The sequence below is a fragment of the Aphelocoma coerulescens genome, chromosome 9, assembly GCF_041296385.1.
Source record: "Aphelocoma coerulescens isolate FSJ_1873_10779 chromosome 9, UR_Acoe_1.0, whole genome shotgun sequence".
NCBI lineage: Eukaryota > Metazoa > Chordata > Aves > Passeriformes > Corvidae > Aphelocoma > Aphelocoma coerulescens.
The window spans coordinates 962,795-985,824 of record NC_091023.1 but is presented as its reverse complement, the minus strand read 5'-3'; the positions used below and the strand labels follow the sequence as shown (position 1 = coordinate 985,824).

The 23,030-nt window shown below is 63.2% G+C and overlaps 48 non-coding genes across 48 annotated transcripts; all 48 read right to left on the bottom strand.

The window, feature by feature from the left end:
• Positions 1–273: 273 nt before the first annotated feature.
• On the bottom strand, positions 274–392 carry LOC138116068 (5S ribosomal RNA). Its single transcript, XR_011153966.1, has one exon. It is a non-coding gene; the product is annotated as a 5S ribosomal RNA (ribosomal RNA).
• A 358-nt stretch (positions 393–750) lies between these two features.
• LOC138115578 (5S ribosomal RNA) lies at positions 751–869 on the bottom strand. Its single transcript, XR_011153489.1, has one exon. It is a non-coding gene; the product is annotated as a 5S ribosomal RNA (ribosomal RNA).
• A 358-nt stretch (positions 870–1,227) lies between these two features.
• Positions 1,228–1,346, bottom strand: LOC138116067 (5S ribosomal RNA). The gene has a single exon (XR_011153965.1). It is a non-coding gene; the product is annotated as a 5S ribosomal RNA (ribosomal RNA).
• A 358-nt stretch (positions 1,347–1,704) lies between these two features.
• On the bottom strand, positions 1,705–1,823 carry LOC138115693 (5S ribosomal RNA). The gene has a single exon (XR_011153604.1). It is a non-coding gene; the product is annotated as a 5S ribosomal RNA (ribosomal RNA).
• A 358-nt stretch (positions 1,824–2,181) lies between these two features.
• LOC138115577 (5S ribosomal RNA) lies at positions 2,182–2,300 on the bottom strand. Its single transcript, XR_011153488.1, has one exon. It is a non-coding gene; the product is annotated as a 5S ribosomal RNA (ribosomal RNA).
• Positions 2,301–2,658: 358 nt separating this feature from the next.
• LOC138115288 (5S ribosomal RNA) lies at positions 2,659–2,777 on the bottom strand. The gene has a single exon (XR_011153202.1). It is a non-coding gene; the product is annotated as a 5S ribosomal RNA (ribosomal RNA).
• A 358-nt stretch (positions 2,778–3,135) lies between these two features.
• Positions 3,136–3,254, bottom strand: LOC138115287 (5S ribosomal RNA). The gene has a single exon (XR_011153201.1). It is a non-coding gene; the product is annotated as a 5S ribosomal RNA (ribosomal RNA).
• A 358-nt stretch (positions 3,255–3,612) lies between these two features.
• LOC138116066 (5S ribosomal RNA) lies at positions 3,613–3,731 on the bottom strand. Its single transcript, XR_011153964.1, has one exon. It is a non-coding gene; the product is annotated as a 5S ribosomal RNA (ribosomal RNA).
• A 358-nt stretch (positions 3,732–4,089) lies between these two features.
• On the bottom strand, positions 4,090–4,208 carry LOC138116065 (5S ribosomal RNA). The gene has a single exon (XR_011153963.1). It is a non-coding gene; the product is annotated as a 5S ribosomal RNA (ribosomal RNA).
• Positions 4,209–4,566: 358 nt separating this feature from the next.
• Positions 4,567–4,685, bottom strand: LOC138116063 (5S ribosomal RNA). Its single transcript, XR_011153961.1, has one exon. It is a non-coding gene; the product is annotated as a 5S ribosomal RNA (ribosomal RNA).
• Positions 4,686–5,043: 358 nt separating this feature from the next.
• On the bottom strand, positions 5,044–5,162 carry LOC138116062 (5S ribosomal RNA). Its single transcript, XR_011153960.1, has one exon. It is a non-coding gene; the product is annotated as a 5S ribosomal RNA (ribosomal RNA).
• Positions 5,163–5,520: 358 nt separating this feature from the next.
• Positions 5,521–5,639, bottom strand: LOC138115314 (5S ribosomal RNA). Its single transcript, XR_011153228.1, has one exon. It is a non-coding gene; the product is annotated as a 5S ribosomal RNA (ribosomal RNA).
• Positions 5,640–5,997: 358 nt separating this feature from the next.
• On the bottom strand, positions 5,998–6,116 carry LOC138116061 (5S ribosomal RNA). Its single transcript, XR_011153959.1, has one exon. It is a non-coding gene; the product is annotated as a 5S ribosomal RNA (ribosomal RNA).
• Positions 6,117–6,474: 358 nt separating this feature from the next.
• LOC138115576 (5S ribosomal RNA) lies at positions 6,475–6,593 on the bottom strand. The gene has a single exon (XR_011153487.1). It is a non-coding gene; the product is annotated as a 5S ribosomal RNA (ribosomal RNA).
• A 358-nt stretch (positions 6,594–6,951) lies between these two features.
• Positions 6,952–7,070, bottom strand: LOC138116060 (5S ribosomal RNA). The gene has a single exon (XR_011153958.1). It is a non-coding gene; the product is annotated as a 5S ribosomal RNA (ribosomal RNA).
• A 358-nt stretch (positions 7,071–7,428) lies between these two features.
• On the bottom strand, positions 7,429–7,547 carry LOC138116059 (5S ribosomal RNA). The gene has a single exon (XR_011153957.1). It is a non-coding gene; the product is annotated as a 5S ribosomal RNA (ribosomal RNA).
• Positions 7,548–7,905: 358 nt separating this feature from the next.
• LOC138116058 (5S ribosomal RNA) lies at positions 7,906–8,024 on the bottom strand. The gene has a single exon (XR_011153956.1). It is a non-coding gene; the product is annotated as a 5S ribosomal RNA (ribosomal RNA).
• A 358-nt stretch (positions 8,025–8,382) lies between these two features.
• Positions 8,383–8,501, bottom strand: LOC138116057 (5S ribosomal RNA). Its single transcript, XR_011153955.1, has one exon. It is a non-coding gene; the product is annotated as a 5S ribosomal RNA (ribosomal RNA).
• Positions 8,502–8,859: 358 nt separating this feature from the next.
• LOC138116056 (5S ribosomal RNA) lies at positions 8,860–8,978 on the bottom strand. The gene has a single exon (XR_011153954.1). It is a non-coding gene; the product is annotated as a 5S ribosomal RNA (ribosomal RNA).
• A 358-nt stretch (positions 8,979–9,336) lies between these two features.
• Positions 9,337–9,455, bottom strand: LOC138116055 (5S ribosomal RNA). The gene has a single exon (XR_011153953.1). It is a non-coding gene; the product is annotated as a 5S ribosomal RNA (ribosomal RNA).
• Positions 9,456–9,813: 358 nt separating this feature from the next.
• On the bottom strand, positions 9,814–9,932 carry LOC138116053 (5S ribosomal RNA). The gene has a single exon (XR_011153952.1). It is a non-coding gene; the product is annotated as a 5S ribosomal RNA (ribosomal RNA).
• A 358-nt stretch (positions 9,933–10,290) lies between these two features.
• LOC138116051 (5S ribosomal RNA) lies at positions 10,291–10,409 on the bottom strand. Its single transcript, XR_011153950.1, has one exon. It is a non-coding gene; the product is annotated as a 5S ribosomal RNA (ribosomal RNA).
• Positions 10,410–10,767: 358 nt separating this feature from the next.
• On the bottom strand, positions 10,768–10,886 carry LOC138115692 (5S ribosomal RNA). Its single transcript, XR_011153603.1, has one exon. It is a non-coding gene; the product is annotated as a 5S ribosomal RNA (ribosomal RNA).
• A 358-nt stretch (positions 10,887–11,244) lies between these two features.
• LOC138115575 (5S ribosomal RNA) lies at positions 11,245–11,363 on the bottom strand. Its single transcript, XR_011153486.1, has one exon. It is a non-coding gene; the product is annotated as a 5S ribosomal RNA (ribosomal RNA).
• Positions 11,364–11,721: 358 nt separating this feature from the next.
• On the bottom strand, positions 11,722–11,840 carry LOC138116050 (5S ribosomal RNA). Its single transcript, XR_011153949.1, has one exon. It is a non-coding gene; the product is annotated as a 5S ribosomal RNA (ribosomal RNA).
• A 358-nt stretch (positions 11,841–12,198) lies between these two features.
• On the bottom strand, positions 12,199–12,317 carry LOC138116049 (5S ribosomal RNA). Its single transcript, XR_011153948.1, has one exon. It is a non-coding gene; the product is annotated as a 5S ribosomal RNA (ribosomal RNA).
• Positions 12,318–12,675: 358 nt separating this feature from the next.
• On the bottom strand, positions 12,676–12,794 carry LOC138115574 (5S ribosomal RNA). The gene has a single exon (XR_011153485.1). It is a non-coding gene; the product is annotated as a 5S ribosomal RNA (ribosomal RNA).
• Positions 12,795–13,152: 358 nt separating this feature from the next.
• On the bottom strand, positions 13,153–13,271 carry LOC138116048 (5S ribosomal RNA). Its single transcript, XR_011153947.1, has one exon. It is a non-coding gene; the product is annotated as a 5S ribosomal RNA (ribosomal RNA).
• A 358-nt stretch (positions 13,272–13,629) lies between these two features.
• Positions 13,630–13,748, bottom strand: LOC138116047 (5S ribosomal RNA). Its single transcript, XR_011153946.1, has one exon. It is a non-coding gene; the product is annotated as a 5S ribosomal RNA (ribosomal RNA).
• Positions 13,749–14,106: 358 nt separating this feature from the next.
• On the bottom strand, positions 14,107–14,225 carry LOC138115573 (5S ribosomal RNA). The gene has a single exon (XR_011153484.1). It is a non-coding gene; the product is annotated as a 5S ribosomal RNA (ribosomal RNA).
• Positions 14,226–14,583: 358 nt separating this feature from the next.
• Positions 14,584–14,702, bottom strand: LOC138115414 (5S ribosomal RNA). Its single transcript, XR_011153328.1, has one exon. It is a non-coding gene; the product is annotated as a 5S ribosomal RNA (ribosomal RNA).
• A 358-nt stretch (positions 14,703–15,060) lies between these two features.
• LOC138116046 (5S ribosomal RNA) lies at positions 15,061–15,179 on the bottom strand. Its single transcript, XR_011153945.1, has one exon. It is a non-coding gene; the product is annotated as a 5S ribosomal RNA (ribosomal RNA).
• Positions 15,180–15,537: 358 nt separating this feature from the next.
• On the bottom strand, positions 15,538–15,656 carry LOC138116045 (5S ribosomal RNA). The gene has a single exon (XR_011153944.1). It is a non-coding gene; the product is annotated as a 5S ribosomal RNA (ribosomal RNA).
• A 358-nt stretch (positions 15,657–16,014) lies between these two features.
• On the bottom strand, positions 16,015–16,133 carry LOC138115690 (5S ribosomal RNA). Its single transcript, XR_011153601.1, has one exon. It is a non-coding gene; the product is annotated as a 5S ribosomal RNA (ribosomal RNA).
• Positions 16,134–16,491: 358 nt separating this feature from the next.
• Positions 16,492–16,610, bottom strand: LOC138116044 (5S ribosomal RNA). The gene has a single exon (XR_011153943.1). It is a non-coding gene; the product is annotated as a 5S ribosomal RNA (ribosomal RNA).
• Positions 16,611–16,968: 358 nt separating this feature from the next.
• Positions 16,969–17,087, bottom strand: LOC138115689 (5S ribosomal RNA). The gene has a single exon (XR_011153600.1). It is a non-coding gene; the product is annotated as a 5S ribosomal RNA (ribosomal RNA).
• A 358-nt stretch (positions 17,088–17,445) lies between these two features.
• Positions 17,446–17,564, bottom strand: LOC138116043 (5S ribosomal RNA). Its single transcript, XR_011153942.1, has one exon. It is a non-coding gene; the product is annotated as a 5S ribosomal RNA (ribosomal RNA).
• A 358-nt stretch (positions 17,565–17,922) lies between these two features.
• On the bottom strand, positions 17,923–18,041 carry LOC138116042 (5S ribosomal RNA). The gene has a single exon (XR_011153941.1). It is a non-coding gene; the product is annotated as a 5S ribosomal RNA (ribosomal RNA).
• Positions 18,042–18,399: 358 nt separating this feature from the next.
• On the bottom strand, positions 18,400–18,518 carry LOC138115572 (5S ribosomal RNA). The gene has a single exon (XR_011153483.1). It is a non-coding gene; the product is annotated as a 5S ribosomal RNA (ribosomal RNA).
• Positions 18,519–18,876: 358 nt separating this feature from the next.
• On the bottom strand, positions 18,877–18,995 carry LOC138116040 (5S ribosomal RNA). The gene has a single exon (XR_011153939.1). It is a non-coding gene; the product is annotated as a 5S ribosomal RNA (ribosomal RNA).
• Positions 18,996–19,353: 358 nt separating this feature from the next.
• Positions 19,354–19,472, bottom strand: LOC138116039 (5S ribosomal RNA). The gene has a single exon (XR_011153938.1). It is a non-coding gene; the product is annotated as a 5S ribosomal RNA (ribosomal RNA).
• A 358-nt stretch (positions 19,473–19,830) lies between these two features.
• LOC138116038 (5S ribosomal RNA) lies at positions 19,831–19,949 on the bottom strand. Its single transcript, XR_011153937.1, has one exon. It is a non-coding gene; the product is annotated as a 5S ribosomal RNA (ribosomal RNA).
• A 358-nt stretch (positions 19,950–20,307) lies between these two features.
• LOC138116037 (5S ribosomal RNA) lies at positions 20,308–20,426 on the bottom strand. The gene has a single exon (XR_011153936.1). It is a non-coding gene; the product is annotated as a 5S ribosomal RNA (ribosomal RNA).
• A 358-nt stretch (positions 20,427–20,784) lies between these two features.
• Positions 20,785–20,903, bottom strand: LOC138115571 (5S ribosomal RNA). The gene has a single exon (XR_011153482.1). It is a non-coding gene; the product is annotated as a 5S ribosomal RNA (ribosomal RNA).
• Positions 20,904–21,261: 358 nt separating this feature from the next.
• LOC138116036 (5S ribosomal RNA) lies at positions 21,262–21,380 on the bottom strand. The gene has a single exon (XR_011153935.1). It is a non-coding gene; the product is annotated as a 5S ribosomal RNA (ribosomal RNA).
• Positions 21,381–21,738: 358 nt separating this feature from the next.
• Positions 21,739–21,857, bottom strand: LOC138116035 (5S ribosomal RNA). Its single transcript, XR_011153934.1, has one exon. It is a non-coding gene; the product is annotated as a 5S ribosomal RNA (ribosomal RNA).
• Positions 21,858–22,215: 358 nt separating this feature from the next.
• Positions 22,216–22,334, bottom strand: LOC138115286 (5S ribosomal RNA). Its single transcript, XR_011153200.1, has one exon. It is a non-coding gene; the product is annotated as a 5S ribosomal RNA (ribosomal RNA).
• Positions 22,335–22,692: 358 nt separating this feature from the next.
• Positions 22,693–22,811, bottom strand: LOC138116034 (5S ribosomal RNA). Its single transcript, XR_011153933.1, has one exon. It is a non-coding gene; the product is annotated as a 5S ribosomal RNA (ribosomal RNA).
• Between the last annotated feature and the right edge of the window lie 219 nt (positions 22,812–23,030).

Here is a 23,030-nt window from a genome sequence, read left to right as displayed (position 1 = left end):
CGCCAGCGCCACTGTCGGCAACAACCCAACCTGCAGCCAGACCCAGAGCCATACAAGCCACTCAAGCTTTTCCCGCCACGCCAACTATGCGAGGACTAACAGTCATGGCCACCAGCTCTTCCCTGCCCTCGGAAACAAGGGAACCTGCAGCCAGATCCAGAGCCACGCAAGCCATGCAAGCCCCATGAGCCACCCTCGCCCTTGTGCTCCTTGGCACCGCTGCCCAAGCAAAACAAGGCACCTCTGGCCCAGAGCCCAGGACCCAGCAAAAGAAGCCTACAGCACCCGGTATTCCCAGGCGGTCTCCCATCCAAGTACTAACCGGGCCCGACCCTGCTTAGCTTCCGAGATCAGACGAGATCGGGCGTTCTCAGGGTGGTATGGCCGTAGGCACCCCTCAGCCCCACAGCAGCGCTCTCCAGCACACACCAGCGCCTTCCTGCCCTGCCCCAATGCCCCCCGCACCCGGCACACGGCCGCCAGCGCCACTGTCGGCAACAACCCAACCTGCAGCCAGACCCAGAGCCATACAAGCCACTCAAGCTTTTCCAGCCACGCCAACTATGTGAGGACTAACAGTCATGGCCACCAGCTCTGCCCTGACCTCGGAAACAACAGAACCTGCAGCCGGACCCAGAGCCACGCAAGCCATGCAAGCCCCATGAGCCACCCTCCCCCTTGTGCTCCTTGGCACCGCTGCCCAAGCAAAACAAGGCACCTCTGGCCCAGAGCCCAGGACCCAGCAAAAGAAGCCTACAGCACCCGGTATTCCCAGGCGGTCTCCCATCCAAGTACTAACCGGGCCCGACCCTGCTTAGCTTCCGAGATCAGACGATATCGGGCGTTCTCAGGGTGGTATGGCCGTAGGCACCCCTCAGCCCCACAGCAGCGCTCTCCAGCACACACCAGCGCCTTCCTGCCCTGCCCCAATGCCCCCCGCACCCGGCACACGGCCGCCAGCGCCACTGTTGGCAACAACCCAACCTGCAGCCAGACCGAACACCACACAAGCCACTCAAGCTTTTCCAGCCACGCCAACTATGTGAGGACTAACAGTCATGGCCACCAGCTCTGCCCTGCCCTCGGCAACAACAGAACCTGCAGCCGGACCCAGAGCCACGCAAGCCATGCAAGCCCCATGAGCCACCCTCGCCCTTGAGCTCCTTGGCACCGCTGCCCAAGCAAAACAAGGCACCTCTGGCCCAGAGCCCAGGACCCAGCAAAAGAAGCCTACAGCACCCGGTATTCCCAGGCGGTCTCCCATCCAAGTACTAACCGGGCCCGACCCTGCTTAGCTTCCGAGATCAGACGAGATCGGGCGTTCTCAGGGTGGTATGGCCGTAGGCACCCCTCAGCCCCACAGCAGCGCTCTCCAGCACACACCAGCGCCTTCCTGCCCTGCCCCAATGCCCCCCGCACCCGGCACACGGCCGCCAGCGCCACTGTCGGCAACAACCCAACCGGCAGCCAGACCCAGAGCCATACAAGCCACTCAAGCTTTTCCCGCCACGCCAACTATGCGAGGACTAACAGTCATGGCCACCAGCTCTGCCCTGCCCTCGGCAACAACAGAACCTGCAGCCGGACCCAGAGCCACGCAAGCCATGCAAGCCCCATGAGCCACCCTCGCCCTTGAGCTCCTTGGCACCGCTGCCCAAGCAAAACAAGGCACCTCTGGCCCAGAGCCCAGGACCCAGCAAAAGAAGCCTACAGCACCCGGTATTCCCAGGCGGTCTCCCATCCAAGTACTAACCGGGCCCGACCCTGCTTAGCTTCCGAGATCAGACGATATCGGGCAGTCTCAGGGTGGTATGGCCGTAGGCACCCCTCAGCCCCACAGCAGCGCTCTCCAGCACACACCAGCGCCTTCCTGCCCTGCCCCAATGCCCCCTGCACCCGGCACACGGCCGCCAGCGCCACTGTCGGCAACAACCCAACCTGCAGCCAGACCCAGAGCCATACAAGCCACTCAAGCTTTTCCAGCCACGCCAACTATGTGAGGACTAACAGTCATGGCCACCAGCTCTGCCCTGACCTCGGAAACAACAGAACCTGCAGCCGGACCCAGAGCCACGCAAGCCATGCAAGCCCCATGAGCCACCCTCCCCCTTGTGCTCCTTGGCACCGCTGCCCAAGCAAAACAAGGCACCTCTGGCCCAGAGCCCAGGACCCAGCAAAAGAAGCCTACAGCACCCGGTATTCCCAGGCGGTCTCCCATCCAAGTACTAACCGGGCCCGACCCTGCTTAGCTTCCGAGATCAGACGATATCGGGCGTTCTCAGGGTGGTATGGCCGTAGGCACCCCTCAGCCCCACAGCAGCGCTCTCCAGCACACACCAGCGCCTTCCTGCCCTGCCCCAATGCCCCCCGCACCCGGCACACGGCCGCCAGCGCCACTGTTGGCAACAACCCAACCTGCAGCCAGACCGAACACCACACAAGCCACTCAAGCTTTTCCAGCCACGCCAACTATGTGAGGACTAACAGTCATGGCCACCAGCTCTGCCCTGCCCTCGGCAACAACAGAACCTGCAGCCGGACCCAGAGCCACGCAAGCCATGCAAGCCCCATGAGCCACCCTCGCCCTTGAGCTCCTTGGCACCGCTGCCCAAGCAAAACAAGGCACCTCTGGCCCAGAGCCCAGGACCCAGCAAAAGAAGCCTACAGCACCCGGTATTCCCAGGCGGTCTCCCATCCAAGTACTAACCGGGCCCGACCCTGCTTAGCTTCCGAGATCAGACGAGATCGGGCGTTCTCAGGGTGGTATAGCCGTAGGCACCCCTCAGCCCCACAGCAGCGCTCTCCAGCACACACCAGCGCCTTCCTGCCCTGCCCCAATGCTCCTCGCACCCGGCACACGGCCGCCAGCGCCACTGTCGGCAACAACCCAACCTGCAGCCAGACCCAGAGCCATACAAGCCACTCAAGCTTTTCCCGCCACGCCAACTATGCGAGGACTAACAGTCATGGCCACCAGCTCTTCCCTGCCCTCGGAAACAAGGGAACCTGCAGCCAGATCCAGAGCCACGCAAGCCATGCAAGCCCCATGAGCCACCCTCCCCCTTGTGCTCCTTGGCACCGCTGCCCAAGCAAAACAAGGCACCTCTGGCCCAGAGCCCAGAACCCAGCAAAAGAAGCCTACAGCACCCGGTATTCCCAGGCGGTCTCCCATCCAAGTACTAACCGGGCCCGACCCTGCTTAGCTTCCGAGATCAGACGAGATCGGGCGTTCTCAGGGTGGTATAGCCGTAGGCACCCCTCAGCCCCACAGCAGCGCTCTCCAGCACACACCAGCGCCTTCCTGCCCTGCCCCAATGCCCCCCGCACCCGGCACACGGCCGCCAGCGCCACTGTCGGCAACAACCCAACCTGCAGCCAGACCCAGAGCCATACAAGCCACTCAAGCTTTTCCCGCCACGCCAACTATGCGAGGACTAACAGTCATGGCCACCAGCTCTTCCCTGCCCTCGGAAACAAGGGAACCTGCAGCCAGATCCAGAGCCACGCAAGCCATGCAAGCCCCATGAGCCACCCTCCCCCTTGTGCTCCTTGGCACCGCTGCCCAAGCAAAACAAGGCACCTCTGGCCCAGAGCCCAGGACCCAGCAAAAGAAGCCTACAGCACCCGGTATTCCCAGGCGGTCTCCCATCCAAGTACTAACCGGGCCCGACCCTGCTTAGCTTCCGAGATCAGACGAGATCGGGCGTTCTCAGGGTGGTATGGCCGTAGGCACCCCTCAGCCCCACAGCAGCGCTCTCCAGCACACACCAGCGCCTTCCTGCCCTGCCCCAATGCCCCCCGCACCCGGCACACGGCCGCCAGCGCCACTGTCGGCAACAACCCAACCTGCAGCCAGACCCAGAGCCATACAAGCCACTCAAGCTTTTCCCGCCACGCCAACTATGCGAGGACTAACAGTCATGGCCACCAGCTCTTCCCTGCCCTCGGAAACAAGGGAACCTGCAGCCAGATCCAGAGCCACGCAAGCCATGCAAGCCCCATGAGCCACCCTCGCCCTTGTGCTCCTTGGCACCGCTGCCCAAGCAAAACAAGGCACCTCTGGCCCAGAGCCCAGGACCCAGCAAAAGAAGCCTACAGCACCCGGTATTCCCAGGCGGTCTCCCATCCAAGTACTAACCGGGCCCGACCCTGCTTAGCTTCCGAGATCAGACGAGATCGGGCGTTCTCAGGGTGGTATGGCCGTAGGCACCCCTCAGCCCCACAGCAGCGCTCTCCAGCACACACCAGCGCCTTCCTGCCCTGCCCCAATGCCCCCCGCACCCGGCACACGGCCGCCAGCGCCACTGTCGGCAACAACCCAACCTGCAGCCAGACCCAGAGCCATACAAGCCACTCAAGCTTTTCCCGCCACGCCAACTATGCGAGGACTAACAGTCATGGCCACCAGCTCTTCCCTGCCCTCGGAAACAAGGGAACCTGCAGCCAGATCCAGAGCCACGCAAGCCATGCAAGCCCCATGAGCCACCCTCGCCCTTGTGCTCCTTGGCACCGCTGCCCAAGCAAAACAAGGCACCTCTGGCCCAGAGCCCAGGACCCAGCAAAAGAAGCCTACAGCACCCGGTATTCCCAGGCGGTCTCCCATCCAAGTACTAACCGGGCCCGACCCTGCTTAGCTTCCGAGATCAGACGAGATCGGGCGTTCTCAGGGTGGTATGGCCGTAGGCACCCCTCAGCCCCACAGCAGCGCTCTCCAGCACACACCAGCGCCTTCCTGCCCTGCCCCAATGCCCCCCGCACCCGGCACACGGCCGCCAGCGCCACTGTCGGCAACAACCCAACCTGCAGCCAGACCCAGAGCCATACAAGCCACTCAAGCTTTTCCAGCCACGCCAACTATGTGAGGACTAACAGTCATGGCCACCAGCTCTGCCCTGACCTCGGAAACAACAGAACCTGCAGCCGGACCCAGAGCCACGCAAGCCATGCAAGCCCCATGAGCCACCCTCCCCCTTGTGCTCCTTGGCACCGCTGCCCAAGCAAAACAAGGCACCTCTGGCCCAGAGCCCAGGACCCAGCAAAAGAAGCCTACAGCACCCGGTATTCCCAGGCGGTCTCCCATCCAAGTACTAACCGGGCCCGACCCTGCTTAGCTTCCGAGATCAGACGAGATCGGGCGTTCTCAGGGTGGTATGGCCGTAGGCACCCCTCAGCCCCACAGCAGCGCTCTCCAGCACACACCAGCGCCTTCCTGCCCTGCCCCAATGCCCCCCGCACCCGGCACACGGCCGCCAGCGCCACTGTCGGCAACAACCCAACCAGCAGCCAGACCGAACACCACACAAGCCACTCAAGCTTTTCCAGCCACGCCAACTATGTGAGGACTAACAGTCATGGCCACCAGCTCTGCCCTGCCCTCGGCAGCAACAGAACCTGCAGCCGGACCCAGAGCCACGCAAGCCATGCAAGCCCCATGAGCCACCCTCGCCCTTGAGCTCCTTGGCACCGCTGCCCAAGCAAAACAAGGCACCTCTGGCCCAGAGCCCAGGACCCAGCAAAAGAAGCCTACAGCACCCGGTATTCCCAGGCGGTCTCCCATCCAAGTACTAACCGGGTCCGACCCTGCTTAGCTTCCGAGATCAGACGAGATCGGGCGTTCTCAGGGTGGTATGGCCGTAGGCACCCCTCAGCCCCACAGCAGCGCTCTCCAGCACACACCAGCGCCTTCCTGCCCTGCCCCAATGCCCCCCGCACCCGGCACACGGCCGCCAGCGCCACTGTCGGCAACAACCCAACCTGCAGCCAGACCCAGAGCCATACAAGCCACTCAAGCTTTTCCCGCCACGCCAACTATGCGAGGACTAACAGTCATGGCCACCAGCTCTTCCCTGCCCTCGGAAACAAGGGAACCTGCAGCCAGATCCAGAGCCACGCAAGCCATGCAAGCCCCATGAGCCACCCTCCCCCTTGTGCTCCTTGGCACCGCTGCCCAAGCAAAACAAGGCACCTCTGGCCCAGAGCCCAGGACCCAGCAAAAGAAGCCTACAGCACCCGGTATTCCCAGGCGGTCTCCCATCCAAGTACTAACCGGGCCCGACCCTGCTTAGCTTCCGAGATCAGACGAGATCGGGCGTTCTCAGGGTGGTATGGCCGTAGGCACCCCTCAGCCCCACAGCAGCGCTCTCCAGCACACACCAGCGCCTTCCTGCCCTGCCCCAATGCCCCCCGCACCCGGCACACGGCCGCCAGCGCCACTGTCGGCAACAACCCAACCTGCAGCCAGACCCAGAGCCATACAAGCCACTCAAGCTTTTCCCGCCACGCCAACTATGTGAGGACTAACAGTCATGGCCACCAGCTCTGCCCTGACCTCGGAAACAACAGAACCTGCAGCCGGACCCAGAGCCACGCAAGCCATGCAAGCCCCATGAGCCACCCTCCCCCTTGTGCTCCTTGGCACCGCTGCCCAAGCAAAACAAGGCACCTCTGGCCCAGAGCCCAGGACCCAGCAAAAGAAGCCTACAGCACCCGGTATTCCCAGGCGGTCTCCCATCCAAGTACTAACCGGGCCCGACCCTGCTTAGCTTCCGAGATCAGACGATATCGGGCGTTCTCAGGGTGGTATGGCCGTAGGCACCCCTCAGCCCCACAGCAGCGCTCTCCAGCACACACCAGCGCCTTCCTGCCCTGCCCCAATGCCCCCCGCACCCGGCACACGGCCGCCAGCGCCACTGTTGGCAACAACCCAACCTGCAGCCAGACCGAACACCACACAAGCCACTCAAGCTTTTCCAGCCACGCCAACTATGCGAGGACTAACAGTCATGGCCACCAGCTCTGCCCTGACCTCGGAAACAACAGAACCTGCAGCCGGACCCAGAGCCACGCAAGCCATGCAAGCCCCATGAGCCACCCTCGCCCTTGAGCTCCTTGGCACCGCTGCCCAAGCAAAACAAGGCACCTCTGGCCCAGAGCCCAGGACCCAGCAAAAGAAGCCTACAGCACCCGGTATTCCCAGGCGGTCTCCCATCCAAGTACTAACCGGGCCCGACCCTGCTTAGCTTCCGAGATCAGACGAGATCGGGCGTTCTCAGGGTGGTATGGCCGTAGGCACCCCTCAGCCCCACAGCAGCGCTCTCCAGCACACACCAGCGCCTTCCTGCCCTGCCCCAATGCCCCCCGCACCCGGCACACGGCCGCCAGCGCCACTGTCGGCAACAACCCAACCTGCAGCCAGACCCAGAGCCATACAAGCCACTCAAGCTTTTCCCGCCACGCCAACTATGCGAGGACTAACAGTCATGGCCACCAGCTCTTCCCTGCCCTCGGAAACAAGGGAACCTGCAGCCAGATCCAGAGCCACGCAAGCCATGCAAGCCCCATGAGCCACCCTCGCCCTTGTGCTCCTTGGCACCGCTGCCCAAGCAAAACAAGGCACCTCTGGCCCAGAGCCCAGGACCCAGCAAAAGAAGCCTACAGCACCCGGTATTCCCAGGCGGTCTCCCATCCAAGTACTAACCGGGCCCGACCCTGCTTAGCTTCCGAGATCAGACGAGATCGGGCGTTCTCAGGGTGGTATGGCCGTAGGCACCCCTCAGCCCCACAGCAGCGCTCTCCAGCACACACCAGCGCCTTCCTGCCCTGCCCCAATGCCCCCCGCACCCGGCACACGGCCGCCAGCGCCACTGTCGGCAACAACCCAACCTGCAGCCAGACCCAGAGCCATACAAGCCACTCAAGCTTTTCCAGCCACGCCAACTATGTGAGGACTAACAGTCATGGCCACCAGCTCTGCCCTGACCTCGGAAACAACAGAACCTGCAGCCGGACCCAGAGCCACGCAAGCCATGCAAGCCCCATGAGCCACCCTCCCCCTTGTGCTCCTTGGCACCGCTGCCCAAGCAAAACAAGGCACCTCTGGCCCAGAGCCCAGGACCCAGCAAAAGAAGCCTACAGCACCCGGTATTCCCAGGCGGTCTCCCATCCAAGTACTAACCGGGCCCGACCCTGCTTAGCTTCCGAGATCAGACGAGATCGGGCGTTCTCAGGGTGGTATGGCCGTAGGCACCCCTCAGCCCCACAGCAGCGCTCTCCAGCACACACCAGCGCCTTCCTGCCCTGCCCCAATGCCCCCCGCACCCGGCACACGGCCGCCAGCGCCACTGTCGGCAACAACCCAACCTGCAGCCAGACCCAGAGCCATACAAGCCACTCAAGCTTTTCCCGCCACGCCAACTATGCGAGGACTAACAGTCATGGCCACCAGCTCTTCCCTGCCCTCGGAAACAAGGGAACCTGCAGCCAGATCCAGAGCCACGCAAGCCATGCAAGCCCCATGAGCCACCCTCGCCCTTGTGCTCCTTGGCACCGCTGCCCAAGCAAAACAAGGCACCTCTGGCCCAGAGCCCAGGACCCAGCAAAAGAAGCCTACAGCACCCGGTATTCCCAGGCGGTCTCCCATCCAAGTACTAACCGGGCCCGACCCTGCTTAGCTTCCGAGATCAGACGAGATCGGGCGTTCTCAGGGTGGTATGGCCGTAGGCACCCCTCAGCCCCACAGCAGCGCTCTCCAGCACACACCAGCGCCTTCCTGCCCTGCCCCAATGCCCCCCGCACCCGGCACACGGCCGCCAGCGCCACTGTCGGCAACAACCCAACCTGCAGCCAGACCCAGAGCCATACAAGCCACTCAAGCTTTTCCCGCCACGCCAACTATGCGAGGACTAACAGTCATGGCCACCAGCTCTTCCCTGCCCTCGGAAACAAGGGAACCTGCAGCCAGATCCAGAGCCACGCAAGCCATGCAAGCCCCATGAGCCACCCTCGCCCTTGTGCTCCTTGGCACCGCTGCCCAAGCAAAACAAGGCACCTCTGGCCCAGAGCCCAGGACCCAGCAAAAGAAGCCTACAGCACCCGGTATTCCCAGGCGGTCTCCCATCCAAGTACTAACCGGGCCCGACCCTGCTTAGCTTCCGAGATCAGACGAGATCGGGCGTTCTCAGGGTGGTATGGCCGTAGGCACCCCTCAGCCCCACAGCAGCGCTCTCCAGCACACACCAGCGCCTTCCTGCCCTGCCCCAATGCCCCCCGCACCCGGCACACGGCCGCCAGCGCCACTGTCGGCAACAACCCAACCTGCAGCCAGACCCAGAGCCATACAAGCCACTCAAGCTTTTCCAGCCACGCCAACTATGTGAGGACTAACAGTCATGGCCACCAGCTCTGCCCTGACCTCGGAAACAACAGAACCTGCAGCCGGACCCAGAGCCACGCAAGCCATGCAAGCCCCATGAGCCACCCTCCCCCTTGTGCTCCTTGGCACCGCTGCCCAAGCAAAACAAGGCACCTCTGGCCCAGAGCCCAGGACCCAGCAAAAGAAGCCTACAGCACCCGGTATTCCCAGGCGGTCTCCCATCCAAGTACTAACCGGGCCCGACCCTGCTTAGCTTCCGAGATCAGACGAGATCGGGCGTTCTCAGGGTGGTATGGCCGTAGGCACCCCTCAGCCCCACAGCAGCGCTCTCCAGCACACACCAGCGCCTTCCTGCCCTGCCCCAATGCCCCCCGCACCCGGCACACGGCCGCCAGCGCCACTGTCGGCAACAACCCAACCTGCAGCCAGACCCAGAGCCATACAAGCCACTCAAGCTTTTCCCGCCACGCCAACTATGCGAGGACTAACAGTCATGGCCACCAGCTCTTCCCTGCCCTCGGAAACAAGGGAACCTGCAGCCAGATCCAGAGCCACGCAAGCCATGCAAGCCCCATGAGCCACCCTCGCCCTTGTGCTCCTTGGCACCGCTGCCCAAGCAAAACAAGGCACCTCTGGCCCAGAGCCCAGGACCCAGCAAAAGAAGCCTACAGCACCCGGTATTCCCAGGCGGTCTCCCATCCAAGTACTAACCGGGCCCGACCCTGCTTAGCTTCCGAGATCAGACGAGATCGGGCGTTCTCAGGGTGGTATGGCCGTAGGCACCCCTCAGCCCCACAGCAGCGCTCTCCAGCACACACCAGCGCCTTCCTGCCCTGCCCCAATGCCCCCCGCACCCGGCACACGGCCGCCAGCGCCACTGTCGGCAACAACCCAACCAGCAGCCAGACCGAACACCACACAAGCCACTCAAGCTTTTCCAGCCACGCCAACTATGTGAGGACTAACAGTCATGGCCACCAGCTCTGCCCTGCCCTCGGCAGCAACAGAACCTGCAGCCGGACCCAGAGCCACGCAAGCCATGCAAGCCCCATGAGCCACCCTCGCCCTTGAGCTCCTTGGCACCGCTGCCCAAGCAAAACAAGGCACCTCTGGCCCAGAGCCCAGGACCCAGCAAAAGAAGCCTACAGCACCCGGTATTCCCAGGCGGTCTCCCATCCAAGTACTAACCGGGCCCGACCCTGCTTAGCTTCCGAGATCAGACGAGATCGGGCGTTCTCAGGGTGGTATGGCCGTAGGCACCCCTCAGCCCCACAGCAGCGCTCTCCAGCACACACCAGCGCCTTCCTGCCCTGCCCCAATGCCCCCCGCACCCGGCACACGGCCGCCAGCGCCACTGTCGGCAACAACCCAACCGGCAGCCAGACCCAGAGCCATACAAGCCACTCAAGCTTTTCCCGCCACGCCAACTATGCGAGGACTAACAGTCATGGCCACCAGCTCTGCCCTGCCCTCGGCAACAACAGAACCTGCAGCCGGACCCAGAGCCACGCAAGCCATGCAAGCCCCATGAGCCACCCTCGCCCTTGAGCTCCTTGGCACCGCTGCCCAAGCAAAACAAGGCACCTCTGGCCCAGAGCCCAGGACCCAGCAAAAGAAGCCTACAGCACCCGGTATTCCCAGGCGGTCTCCCATCCAAGTACTAACCGGGCCCGACCCTGCTTAGCTTCCGAGATCAGACGATATCGGGCAGTCTCAGGGTGGTATGGCCGTAGGCACCCCTCAGCCCCACAGCAGCGCTCTCCAGCACACACCAGCGCCTTCCTGCCCTGCCCCAATGCCCCCTGCACCCGGCACACGGCCGCCAGCGCCACTGTCGGCAACAACCCAACCTGCAGCCAGACCCAGAGCCATACAAGCCACTCAAGCTTTTCCAGCCACGCCAACTATGTGAGGACTAACAGTCATGGCCACCAGCTCTGCCCTGACCTCGGAAACAACAGAACCTGCAGCCGGACCCAGAGCCACGCAAGCCATGCAAGCCCCATGAGCCACCCTCCCCCTTGTGCTCCTTGGCACCGCTGCCCAAGCAAAACAAGGCACCTCTGGCCCAGAGCCCAGGACCCAGCAAAAGAAGCCTACAGCACCCGGTATTCCCAGGCGGTCTCCCATCCAAGTACTAACCGGGCCCGACCCTGCTTAGCTTCCGAGATCAGACGATATCGGGCGTTCTCAGGGTGGTATGGCCGTAGGCACCCCTCAGCCCCACAGCAGCGCTCTCCAGCACACACCAGCGCCTTCCTGCCCTGCCCCAATGCCCCCCGCACCCGGCACACGGCCGCCAGCGCCACTGTCGGCAACAACCCAACCTGCAGCCAGACCCAGAGCCATACAAGCCACTCAAGCTTTTCCCGCCACGCCAACTATGCGAGGACTAACAGTCATGGCCACCAGCTCTTCCCTGCCCTCGGAAACAAGGGAACCTGCAGCCAGATCCAGAGCCACGCAAGCCATGCAAGCCCCATGAGCCACCCTCGCCCTTGTGCTCCTTGGCACCGCTGCCCAAGCAAAACAAGGCACCTCTGGCCCAGAGCCCAGGACCCAGCAAAAGAAGCCTACAGCACCCGGTATTCCCAGGCGGTCTCCCATCCAAGTACTAACCGGGCCCGACCCTGCTTAGCTTCCGAGATCAGACGAGATCGGGCGTTCTCAGGGTGGTATGGCCGTAGGCACCCCTCAGCCCCACAGCAGCGCTCTCCAGCACACACCAGCGCCTTCCTGCCCTGCCCCAATGCCCCCCGCACCCGGCACACGGCCGCCAGCGCCACTGTCGGCAACAACCCAACCTGCAGCCAGACCCAGAGCCATACAAGCCACTCAAGCTTTTCCCGCCACGCCAACTATGCGAGGACTAACAGTCATGGCCACCAGCTCTGCCCTGCCCTCGGCAACAACAGAACCTGCAGCCGGACCCAGAGCCACGCAAGCCATGCAAGCCCCATGAGCCACCCTCGCCCTTGAGCTCCTTGGCACCGCTGCCCAAGCAAAACAAGGCACCTCTGGCCCAGAGCCCAGGACCCAGCAAAAGAAGCCTACAGCACCCGGTATTCCCAGGCGGTCTCCCATCCAAGTACTAACCGGGCCCGACCCTGCTTAGCTTCCGAGATCAGACGAGATCGGGCGTTCTCAGGGTGGTATGGCCGTAGGCACCCCTCAGCCCCACAGCAGCGCTCTCCAGCACACACCAGCGCCTTCCTGCCCTGCCCCAATGCCCCCCGCACCCGGCACACGGCCGCCAGCGCCACTGTCGGCAACAACCCAACCTGCAGCCAGACCCAGAGCCATACAAGCCACTCAAGCTTTTCCAGCCACGCCAACTATGTGAGGACTAACAGTCATGGCCACCAGCTCTGCCCTGACCTCGGAAACAACAGAACCTGCAGCCGGACCCAGAGCCACGCAAGCCATGCAAGCCCCATGAGCCACCCTCCCCCTTGTGCTCCTTGGCACCGCTGCCCAAGCAAAACAAGGCACCTCTGGCCCAGAGCCCAGGACCCAGCAAAAGAAGCCTACAGCACCCGGTATTCCCAGGCGGTCTCCCATCCAAGTACTAACCGGGCCCGACCCTGCTTAGCTTCCGAGATCAGACGATATCGGGCGTTCTCAGGGTGGTATGGCCGTAGGCACCCCTCAGCCCCACAGCAGCGCTCTCCAGCACACACCACCGCCTTCCTGCCCTGCCCCAATGCCCCCCGCACCCGGCACACGGCCGCCAGCGCCACTGTCGGCAACAACCCAACCTGCAGCCAGACCCAGAGCCATACAAGCCACTCAAGCTTTTCCCGCCACGCCAACTATGCGAGGACTAACAGTCATGGCCACCAGCTCTTCCCTGCCCTCGGAAACAAGGGAACCTGCAGCCAGATCCAGAGCCACGCAAGCCATGCAAGCCCCATGAGCCACCCTCGCCCTTGTGCTCCTTGGCACCGCTGCCCAAGCAAAACAAGGCACCTCTGGCCCAGAGCCCAGGACCCAGCAAAAGAAGCCTACAGCACCCGGTATTCCCAGGCGGTCTCCCATCCAAGTACTAACCGGGCCCGACCCTGCTTAGCTTCCGAGATCAGACGAGATCGGGCGTTCTCAGGGTGGTATGGCCGTAGGCACCCCTCAGCCCCACAGCAGCGCTCTCCAGCACACACCAGCGCCTTCCTGCCCTGCCCCAATGCCCCCCGCACCCGGCACACGGCCGCCAGCGCCACTGTCGGCAACAACCCAACCTGCAGCCAGACCCAGAGCCATACAAGCCACTCAAGCTTTTCCCGCCACGCCAACTATGCGAGGACTAACAGTCATGGCCACCAGCTCTGCCCTGCCCTCGGCAACAACAGAACCTGCAGCCGGACCCAGAGCCACGCAAGCCATGCAAGCCCCATGAGCCACCCTCGCCCTTGAGCTCCTTGGCACCGCTGCCCAAGCAAAACAAGGCACCTCTGGCCCAGAGCCCAGGACCCAGCAAAAGAAGCCTACAGCACCCGGTATTCCCAGGCGGTCTCCCATCCAAGTACTAACCGGGCCCGACCCTGCTTAGCTTCCGAGATCAGACGAGATCGGGCGTTCTCAGGGTGGTATGGCCGTAGGCACCCCTCAGCCCCACAGCAGCGCTCTCCAGCACACACCAGCGCCTTCCTGCCCTGCCCCAATGCCCCCCGCACCCGGCACACGGCCGCCAGCGCCACTGTCGGCAACAACCCAACCTGCAGCCAGACCCAGAGCCATACAAGCCACTCAAGCTTTTCCAGCCACGCCAACTATGTGAGGACTAACAGTCATGGCCACCAGCTCTGCCCTGACCTCGGAAACAACAGAACCTGCAGCCGGACCCAGAGCCACGCAAGCCATGCAAGCCCCATGAGCCACCCTCCCCCTTGTGCTCCTTGGCACCGCTGCCCAAGCAAAACAAGGCACCTCTGGCCCAGAGCCCAGGACCCAGCAAAAGAAGCCTACAGCACCCGGTATTCCCAGGCGGTCTCCCATCCAAGTACTAACCGGGCCCGACCCTGCTTAGCTTCCGAGATCAGACGATATCGGGCGTTCTCAGGGTGGTATGGCCGTAGGCACCCCTCAGCCCCACAGCAGCGCTCTCCAGCACACACCAGCGCCTTCCTGCCCTGCCCCAATGCCCCCCGCACCCGGCACACGGCCGCCAGCGCCACTGTCGGCAACAACCCAACCTGCAGCCAGACCCAGAGCCATACAAGCCACTCAAGCTTTTCCCGCCACGCCAACTATGCGAGGACTAACAGTCATGGCCACCAGCTCTTCCCTGCCCTCGGAAACAAGGGAACCTGCAGCCAGATCCAGAGCCACGCAAGCCATGCAAGCCCCATGAGCCACCCTCCCCCTTGTGCTCCTTGGCACCGCTGCCCAAGCAAAACAAGGCACCTCTGGCCCAGAGCCCAGGACCCAGCAAAAGAAGCCTACAGCACCCAGTATTCCCAGGCGGTCTCCCATCCAAGTACTAACCGGGCCCGACCCTGCTTAGCTTCCGAGATCAGACGAGATCGGGCGTTCTCAGGGTGGTATGGCCGTAGGCACCCCTCAGCCCCACAGCAGCGCTCTCCAGCACACACCAGCGCCTTCCTGCCCTGCCCCAATGCCCCCCGCACCCGGCACACGGCCGCCAGCGCCACTGTCGGCAACAACCCAACCTGCAGCCAGACCCAGAGCCATACAAGCCACTCAAGCTTTTCCCGCCACGCCAACTATGCGAGGACTAACAGTCATGGCCACCAGCTCTTCCCTGCCCTCGGAAACAAGGGAACCTGCAGCCAGATCCAGAGCCACGCAAGCCATGCAAGCCCCATGAGCCACCCTCGCCCTTGTGCTCCTTGGCACCGCTGCCCAAGCAAAACAAGGCACCTCTGGCCCAGAGCCCAGGACCCAGCAAAAGAAGCCTACAGCACCCGGTATTCCCAGGCGGTCTCCCATCCAAGTACTAACCGGGCCCGACCCTGCTTAGCTTCCGAGATCAGACGAGATCGGGCGTTCTCAGGGTGGTATGGCCGTAGGCACCCCTCAGCCCCACAGCAGCGCTCTCCAGCACACACCAGCGCCTTCCTGCCCTGCCCCAATGCCCCCCGCACCCGGCACACGGCCGCCAGCGCCACTGTCGGCAACAACCCAACCTGCAGCCAGACCCAGAGCCATACAAGCCACTCAAGCTTTTCCCGCCACGCCAACTATGCGAGGACTAACAGTCATGGCCACCAGCTCTTCCCTGCCCTCGGAAACAACAGAACCTGCAGCCGGACCCAGAGCCACGCAAGCCATGCAAGCCCCATGAGCCACCCTCGCCCTTGAGCTCCTTGGCACCGCTGCCCAAGCAAAACAAGGCACCTCTGGCCCAGAGCCCAGGACCCAGCAAAAGAAGCCTACAGCACCCGGTATTCCCAGGCGGTCTCCCATCCAAGTACTAACCGGGCCCGACCCTGCTTAGCTTCCGAGATCAGACGAGATCGGGCGTTCTCAGGGTGGTATGGCCGTAGGCACCCCTCAGCCCCACAGCAGCGCTCTCCAGCACACACCAGCGCCTTCCTGCCCTGCCCCAATGCCCCCTGCACCCGGCACACGGCCGCCAGCGCCACTGTCGGCAACAACCCAACCTGCAGCCAGACCCAGAGCCATACAAGCCACTCAAGCTTTTCCCGCCACGCCAACTATGTGAGGACTAACAGTCATGGCCACCAGCTCTTCCCTGACCTCGGAAACAACAGAACCTGCAGCCGGACCCAGAGCCACGCAAGCCATGCAAGCCCCATGAGCCACCCTCCCCCTTGTGCTCCTTGGCACCGCTGCCCAAGCAAAACAAGGCACCTCTGGCCCAGAGCCCAGGACCCAGCAAAAGAAGCCTACAGCACCCGGTATTCCCAGGCGGTCTCCCATCCAAGTACTAACCGGGCCCGACCCTGCTTAGCTTCCGAGATCAGACGATATCGGGCAGTCTCAGGGTGGTATGGCCGTAGGCACCCCTCAGCCCCACAGCAGCGCTCTCCAGCACACACCAGCGCCTTCCTGCCCTGCCCCAATGCCCCCTGCACCCGGCACACGGCCGCCAGCGCCACTGTCGGCAACAACCCAACCTGCAGCCAGACCCAGAGCCATACAAGCCACTCAAGCTTTTCCAGCCACGCCAACTATGTGAGGACTAACAGTCATGGCCACCAGCTCTGCCCTGACCTCGGAAACAACAGAACCTGCAGCCGGACCCAGAGCCACGCAAGCCATGCAAGCCCCATGAGCCACCCTCGCCCTTGAGCTCCTTGGCACCGCTGCCCAAGCAAAACAAGGCACCTCTGGCCCAGAGCCCAGGACCCAGCAAAAGAAGCCTACAGCACCCGGTATTCCCAGGCGGTCTCCCATCCAAGTACTAACCGGGCCCGACCCTGCTTAGCTTCCGAGATCAGACGAGATCGGGCGTTCTCAGGGTGGTATGGCCGTAGGCACCCCTCAGCCCCACAGCAGCGCTCTCCAGCACACACCAGCGCCTTCCTGCCCTGCCCCAATGCCCCCTGCACCCGGCACACGGCCGCCAGCGCCACTGTCGGCAACAACCCAACCTGCAGCCAGACCCAGAGCCATACAAGCCACTCAAGCTTTTCCCGCCACGCCAACTATGTGAGGACTAACAGTCATGGCCACCAGCTCTTCCCTGACCTCGGAAACAACAGAACCTGCAGCCGGACCCAGAGCCACGCAAGCCATGCAAGCCCCATGAGCCACCCTCCCCCTTGTGCTCCTTGGCACCGCTGCCCAAGCAAAACAAGGCACCTCTGGCCCAGAGCCCAGGACCCAGCAAAAGAAGCCTACAGCACCCGGTATTCCCAGGCGGTCTCCCATCCAAGTACTAACCGGGCCCGACCCTGCTTAGCTTCCGAGATCAGACGATATCGGGCAGTCTCAGGGTGGTATGGCCGTAGGCACCCCTCAGCCCCACAGCAGCGCTCTCCAGCACACACCAGCGCCTTCCTGCCCTGCCCCAATGCCCCCTGCACCCGGCACACGGCCGCCAGCGCCACTGTCGGCAACAACCCAACCTGCAGCCAGACCCAGAGCCATACAAGCCACTCAAGCTTTTCCCGCCACGCCAACTATGCGAGGACTAACAGTCATGGCCACCAGCTCTTCCCTGCCCTCGGAAACAAGGGAACCTGCAGCCAGATCCAGAGCCACGCAAGCCATGCAAGCCCCATGAGCCACCCTCCCCCTTGTGCTCCTTGGCACCGCTGCCCAAGCAAAACAAGGCACCTCTGGCCCAGAGCCCAGGACCCAGCAAAAGAAGCCTACAGCACCCGGTATTCCCAGGCGGTCTCCCATCCAAGTACTAACCGGGCCCGACCCTGCTTAGCTTCCGAGATCAGACGAGATCGGGCGTTCTCAGGGTGGTATGGCCGTAGGCACCCCTCAGCCCCACAGCAGCGCTCTCCAGCACACACCAGCGCCTTCCTGCCCTGCCCCAATGCCCCCCGCACCCGGCACACGGCCGCCAGCGCCACTGTCGGCAACAACCCAACCTGCAGCCAGACCCAGAGCCATACAAGCCACTCAAGCTTTTCCCGCCACGCCAACTATGCGAGGACTAACAGTCATGGCCACCAGCTCTGCCCTGCCCTCGGCAACAACAGAACCTGCAGCCGGACCCAGAGCCACGCAAGCCATGCAAGCCCCATGAGCCACCCTCGCCCTTGAGCTCCTTGGCACCGCTGCCCAAGCAAAACAAGGCACCTCTGGCCCAGAGCCCAGGACCCAGCAAAAGAAGCCTACAGCACCCGGTATTCCCAGGCGGTCTCCCATCCAAGTACTAACCGGGCCCGACCCTGCTTAGCTTCCGAGATCAGACGAGATCGGGCGTTCTCAGGGTGGTATGGCCGTAGGCACCCCTCAGCCCCACAGCAGCGCTCTCCAGCACACACCAGCGCCTTCCTGCCCTGCCCCAATGCCCCCCGCACCCGGCACACGGCCGCCAGCGCCACTGTCGGCAACAACCCAACCTGCAGCCAGACCCAGAGCCATACAAGCCACTCAAGCTTTTCCAGCCACGCCAACTATGTGAGGACTAACAGTCATGGCCACCAGCTCTGCCCTGACCTCGGAAACAACAGAACCTGCAGCCGGACCCAGAGCCACGCAAGCCATGCAAGCCCCATGAGCCACCCTCCCCCTTGTGCTCCTTGGCACCGCTGCCCAAGCAAAACAAGGCACCTCTGGCCCAGAGCCCAGGACCCAGCAAAAGAAGCCTACAGCACCCGGTATTCCCAGGCGGTCTCCCATCCAAGTACTAACCGGGCCCGACCCTGCTTAGCTTCCGAGATCAGACGATATCGGGCGTTCTCAGGGTGGTATGGCCGTAGGCACCCCTCAGCCCCACAGCAGCGCTCTCCAGCACACACCAGCGCCTTCCTGCCCTGCCCCAATGCCCCCCGCACCCGGCACACGGCCGCCAAGGCCACTGTCGGCAACAACCCAACCTGCAGCCAGACCCAGAGCCATACAAGCCACTCAAGCTTTTCCCGCCACGCCAACTATGCGAGGACTAACAGTCATGGCCACCAGCTCTTCCCTGCCCTCGGAAACAAGGGAACCTGCAGCCAGATCCAGAGCCACGCAAGCCATGCAAGCCCCATGAGCCACCCTCGCCCTTGTGCTCCTTGGCACCGCTGCCCAAGCAAAACAAGGCACCTCTGGCCCAGAGCCCAGGACCCAGCAAAAGAAGCCTACAGCACCCGGTATTCCCAGGCGGTCTCCCATCCAAGTACTAACCGGGCCCGACCCTGCTTAGCTTCCGAGATCAGACGAGATCGGGCGTTCTCAGGGTGGTATGGCCGTAGGCACCCCTCAGCCCCACAGCAGCGCTCTCCAGCACACACCAGCGCCTTCCTGCCCTGCCCCAATGCTCCTCGCACCCGGCACACGGCCGCCAGCGCCACTGTCGGCAACAACCCAACCTGCAGCCAGACCCAGAGCCATACAAGCCACTCAAGCTTTTCCCGCCACGCCAACTATGCGAGGACTAACAGTCATGGCCACCAGCTCTTCCCTGCCCTCGGAAACAAGGGAACCTGCAGCCAGATCCAGAGCCACGCAAGCCATGCAAGCCCCATGAGCCACCCTCGCCCTTGTGCTCCTTGGCACCGCTGCCCAAGCAAAACAAGGCACCTCTGGCCCAGAGCCCAGGACCCAGCAAAAGAAGCCTACAGCACCCGGTATTCCCAGGCGGTCTCCCATCCAAGTACTAACCGGGCCCGACCCTGCTTAGCTTCCGAGATCAGACGAGATCGGGCGTTCTCAGGGTGGTATGGCCGTAGGCACCCCTCAGCCCCACAGCAGCGCTCTCCAGCACACACCAGCGCCTTCCTGCCCTGCCCCAATGCCCCCCGCACCCGGCACACGGCCGCCAGCGCCACTGTCGGCAACAACCCAACCTGCAGCCAGACCGAACACCACACAAGCCACTCAAGCTTTTCCAGCCACGCCAACTATGCGAGGACTAACAGTCATGGCCACCAGCTCTGCCCTGCCCTCGGCAACAACAGAACCTGCAGCCGGACCCAGAGCCACGCAAGCCATGCAAGCCCCATGAGCCACCCTCGCCCTTGAGCTCCTTGGCACCGCTGCCCAAGCAAAACAAGGCACCTCTGGCCCAGAGCCCAGGACCCAGCAAAAGAAGCCTACAGCACCCGGTATTCCCAGGCGGTCTCCCATCCAAGTACTAACCGGGCCCGACCCTGCTTAGCTTCCGAGATCAGACGAGATCGGGCGTTCTCAGGGTGGTATGGCCGTAGGCACCCCTCAGCCCCACAGCAGCGCTCTCCAGCACACACCAGCGCCTTCCTGCCCTGCCCCAATGCCCCCCGCACCTGGCACACGGCCGCCAGCGCCACTGTCGGCAACAACCCAACCTGCAGCCAGACCCAGAGCCATACAAGCCACTCAAGCTTTTCCCGCCACGCCAACTATGCGAGGACTAACAGTCATGGCCACCAGCTCTTCCCTGCCCTCGGAAACAAGGGAACCTGCAGCCAGATCCAGAGCCACGCAAGCCATGCAAGCCCCATGAGCCACCCTCGCCCTTGTGCTCCTTGGCACCGCTGCCCAAGCAAAACAAGGCACCTCTGGCCCAGAGCCCAGGACCCAGCAAAAGAAGCCTACAGCACCCGGTATTCCCAGGCGGTCTCCCATCCAAGTACTAACCGGGCCCGACCCTGCTTAGCTTCCGAGATCAGACGAGATCGGGCGTTCTCAGGGTGGTATGGCCGTAGGCACCCCTCAGCCCCACAGCAGCGCTCTCCAGCACACACCAGCGCCTTCCTGCCCTGCCCCAATGCCCCCCGCACCCGGCACACGGCCGCCAGCGCCACTGTCGGCAACAACCCAACCTGCAGCCAGACCCAGAGCCATACAAGCCACTCAAGCTTTTCCAGCCACGCCAACTATGTGAGGACTAACAGTCATGGCCACCAGCTCTGCCCTGACCTCGGAAACAACAGAACCTGCAGCCGGACCCAGAGCCACGCAAGCCATGCAAGCCCCATGAGCCACCCTCGCCCTTGTGCTCCTTGGCACCGCTGCCCAAGCAAAACAAGGCACCTCTGGCCCAGAGCCCAGGACCCAGCAAAAGAAGCCTACAGCACCCGGTATTCCCAGGCGGTCTCCCATCCAAGTACTAACCGGGCCCGACCCTGCTTAGCTTCCGAGATCAGACGATATCGGGCGTTCTCAGGGTGGTATGGCCGTAGGCACCCCTCAGCCCCACAGCAGCGCTCTCCAGCACACACCAGCGCCTTCCTGCCCTGCCCCAATGCCCCCCGCACCCGGCACACGGCCGCCAGCGCCACTGTCGGCAACAACCCAACCTGCAGCCAGACCGAACACCACACAAGCCACTCAAGCTTTTCCAGCCACGCCAACTATGCGAGGACTAACAGTCATGGCCACCAGCTCTGCCCTGACCTCGGAAACAACAGAACCTGCAGCCGGACCCAGAGCCACGCAAGCCATGCAAGCCCCATGAGCCACCCTCGCCCTTGAGCTCCTTGGCACCGCTGCCCAAGCAAAACAAGGCACCTCTGGCCCAGAGCCCAGGACCCAGCAAAAGAAGCCTACAGCACCCGGTATTCCCAGGCGGTCTCCCATCCAAGTACTAACCGGGCCCGACCCTGCTTAGCTTCCGAGATCAGACGAGATCGGGCGTTCTCAGGGTGGTATGGCCGTAGGCACCCCTCAGCCCCACAGCAGCGCTCTCCAGCACACACCAGCGCCTTCCTGCCCTGCCCCAATGCCCCCCGCACCCGGCACACGGCCGCCAGCGCCACTGTCGGCAACAACCCAACCTGCAGCCAGACCCAGAGCCATACAAGCCACTCAAGCTTTTCCCGCCACGCCAACTATGCGAGGACTAACAGTCATGGCCACCAGCTCTTCCCTGCCCTCGGAAACAAGGGAACCTGCAGCCAGATCCAGAGCCACGCAAGCCATGCAAGCCCCATGAGCCACCCTCGCCCTTGTGCTCCTTGGCACCGCTGCCCAAGCAAAACAAGGCACCTCTGGCCCAGAGCCCAGGACCCAGCAAAAGAAGCCTACAGCACCCGGTATTCCCAGGCGGTCTCCCATCCAAGTACTAACCGGGCCCGACCCTGCTTAGCTTCCGAGATCAGACGAGATCGGGCGTTCTCAGGGTGGTATGGCCGTAGGCACCCCTCAGCCCCACAGCAGCGCTCTCCAGCACACACCAGCGCCTTCCTGCCCTGCCCCAATGCCCCCCGCACCCGGCACACGGCCGCCAGCGCCACTGTCGGCAACAACCCAACCAGCAGCCAGACCGAACACCACACAAGCCACTCAAGCTTTTCCAGCCACGCCAACTATGTGAGGACTAACAGTCATGGCCACCAGCTCTGCCCTGCCCTCGGCAGCAACAGAACCTGCAGCCGGACCCAGAGCCACGCAAGCCATGCAAGCCCCATGAGCCACCCTCGCCCTTGTGCTCCTTGGCACCGCTGCCCAAGCAAAACAAGGCACCTCTGGCCCAGAGCCCAGGACCCAGCAAAAGAAGCCTACAGCACCCGGTATTCCCAGGCGGTCTCCCATCCAAGTACTAACCGGGCCCGACCCTGCTTAGCTTCCGAGATCAGACGAGATCGGGCGTTCTCAGGGTGGTATAGCCGTAGGCACCCCTCAGCCCCACAGCAGCGCTCTCCAGCACACACCAGCGCCTTCCTGCCCTGCCCCAATGCTCCTCGCACCCGGCACACGGCCGCCAGCGCCACTGTCGGCAACAACCCAACCTGCAGCCAGACCCAGAGCCATACAAGCCACTCAAGCTTTTCCCGCCACGCCAACTATGCGAGGACTAACAGTCATGGCCACCAGCTCTGCCCTGCCCTCGGCAACAACAGAACCTGCAGCCGGACCCAGAGCCACGCAAGCCATGCAAGCCCCATGAGCCACCCTCGCCCTTGAGCTCCTTGGCACCGCTGCCCAAGCAAAACAAGGCACCTCTGGCCCAGAGCCCAGGACCCAGCAAAAGAAGCCTACAGCACCCGGTATTCCCAGGCGGTCTCCCATCCAAGTACTAACCGGGCCCGACCCTGCTTAGCTTCCGAGATCAGACGAGATCGGGCGTTCTCAGGGTGGTATGGCCGTAGGCACCCCTCAGCCCCACAGCAGCGCTCTCCAGCACACACCAGCGCCTTCCTGCCCTGCCCCAATGCCCCCCGCACCCGGCACACGGCCGCCAGCGCCACTGTCGGCAACAACCCAACCTGCAGCCAGACCCAGAGCCATACAAGCCACTCAAGCTTTTCCAGCCACGCCAACTATGTGAGGACTAACAGTCATGGCCACCAGCTCTGCCCTGACCTCGGAA